The sequence below is a fragment of the Bactrocera latifrons genome, unplaced genomic scaffold, assembly GCF_001853355.1.
Source record: "Bactrocera latifrons isolate USDA-ARS-PBARC rearing strain unplaced genomic scaffold, ASM185335v1 scaffold_787, whole genome shotgun sequence".
In the NCBI taxonomy this organism is placed as follows: domain Eukaryota; kingdom Metazoa; phylum Arthropoda; class Insecta; order Diptera; family Tephritidae; genus Bactrocera; species Bactrocera latifrons.
The window spans coordinates 5,800-8,381 of NW_017537475.1; positions in this window are offsets into that span (position 1 = coordinate 5,800).

Genomic DNA, 2,582 nt, shown 5'->3' on the forward strand with positions numbered 1-2,582 from the left:
CTGAATTTGTGGAAAATGTTAATGTAACGCGACAGTTTTCAGTATCCAGGCAAAAGGTATATGATGCACTACATTGGCTGGTCGCTAACAAGCCCCTTTATAAAGACGTCACTATCGATCAGAACGTCATAATGAATGAAGAGATTATTAGAGTAAAAGAAGCTCGACTAGAGATTATGAATGAAATCAATGATGAACTTAACAATGACACTAGTGCTTACAAAAGAATATGTGATTTTTCAAGAATTGTGCGTGCTTCATGGCACCAAGGAAACGAGCTCATTTTCACATCAGGATTTACAGGTGTACAATGCTGTGCGATGGCATTGKCTAACATCCTAAGAGCCAGTATTGTTGCACCACAATAGTGGTTTACAAACACCCTCAACCTGAATATGATAACGTGTGACCAAATCGAAAGGAATATAAGATTTCAAACGGAGCGAAATTTGATGTCCTATCGTATTGAASACGACGGATACCTACTGGTGCGAAATTTCCACGCAATAAAAGATGGGAGGATGGAGTCATGTGTAGAAGTTCACGCAAGTGATGAAAATTCTCTGATCGCCATTCACTTGAGAGTGGTCAGAAACGATTCTTTTACATTTGACTCACGCAGCTCACGACTTCCGGTCCTTGACCAAGTAGCCTCTGGGTAGAATAAGAACATCCATTTGAAGGCGAGCTAAAGTGAGAAGGCGAAACATCCCCTACATAGGGTTGTGCGCTGGGATTGGGACCCGCCACGTAAACAAACGCCCCAATGAAAACGCAACAACAGTCTCGGATAACAGACCCCACTTTTGATGACGACCATGGCAAACGAAATAGGACTACGAATTGCGGGCATGCACCTGGAATGTCCGGTCCCTTAATTGGGAAGGTGCCGCTGCCCAGCTAGTTGATATCCTCTTAAAAATTAAGGCTGACATCACCGCCGTCCCAGAAATGCGATGGACGACAAGGACAAGGACAGAGACGAGTAGGCCCTTGTGGCATTTACTACAGTGCTCATATAAAGGAGCGCAAGTTTGGTGGGAGATTCGTGGTGGGAGATTCGTGGTGGGAGAGAGACTCCGTCGCCGAGTATTATCATTCACTCTGGTGAATGAACGTCTAGCCACAATCCGCATCAAAGCGAGGTTCTTCAACATTTCGCTGATTTGCGCCCACGCCCCGACGGAGGAGAAGGACTTGGAAAGCACTTATGGAAAGCACTTATAAGAGCTGCCCCCGCCACGATGTCAAAATCGTGTTTGGCGACTTTAACGCCAGGGTGGGCAAAGAAGGTATCTTTGGCACTACGTTTAGTAAATTCAGCCACCACGACGAAACATCCCCAAATGGGTTGAGGCTGATCGAGCTGCAACCGAAACCATTATTTTTCGGAAAGTGCAAAAGAACAGCTGGTACRACGAGGAGTGCCTTGTCGCAGTGGAGAGAAAACAGGCTGCCTACCTCGCAACGTTACGATCGACCACAACACGTGCGGGATGGGATAGATACCGAGAGCTGAAGAGGGAAGCAAGACGAATTTGCAGACAGAAAAAGAAAGAAGCCGAAATGCGTGAGTATGAAGAGCTTGATAAGCTGGCCGACAGGGGTAATGCTCTAAAATTCTACGAAAAAATGCAGCGGTTTACAGAAGGTTTCAAGACTGGAGCATACTCTTGTAGAACCGCCAAAGGTGATCTAGTCACCGATGCCCAGAGCATACTTAAATTATGGAGGGAACACTTCTCAAGCCTGCTGAATGGAGCAGACGTTCCATTGCTCGACCAGAAAGAAGTTTGAATAACAATTACCTGCCTGAAGAACAACAAAGCGCCGGGGGCCGATGGATTTCCGGCCGAGCTATTCAAACACGACGGCGAAGAACTGATAAGGAGCATGTATCAGCTTCTTTGTAAAATATGGTCGGACGAAAGCATGCCCAACGCTTTCAATTTAAGTGTGCTATGCCCAATCCTCAAAAAAGGAACCCCACAATCTGCGCCAACTACCTTGGGATAAGCCTCCTCAACATTGCATATAAGGTTCTATCGAGCGTATTGTGTGAAATATTAAGGCCCAACGTCAACAAACTGCTTCGACCTTATCAGTGTGGCTTCAGACCTGGAAAATCAACAACCGACCAGATATTCACCACACGCCAAATCTTGGAAAAGACCCATGAAAGGAGAATCGAAACTCACCACCTCTTCGTCGATTTCAAAGCTGTTTCCATCCCTGCAAAACTTACATGGCTGTGTAAGTTGACGTTCAGCAACACCAAAAGCTCCGTCCGAATCGGGAAGGACCTCTCCGAGCCGTTCGATACCAAATGAGGTTTCAGACAAGGCAATTCCTTGTCGTGCGACTTTTTCCACCTGCTTCTGGAGAAAATAGTTCGAGCTGCAGAACTAAATAGAGAAGGTACCATCTTCTATAAGAGTGTACAGCTGCTGGCGTATGCCGATGATTTTCGATATCATCGGCCTGAACACCCGCGCCGTTAGTTCTGCTTTCTCCAGACTGGGCAAGGAAGCAGATGGGACTGGCAGTGAACGAGGGCAAGACGAAATATCTCCTGTCATCAA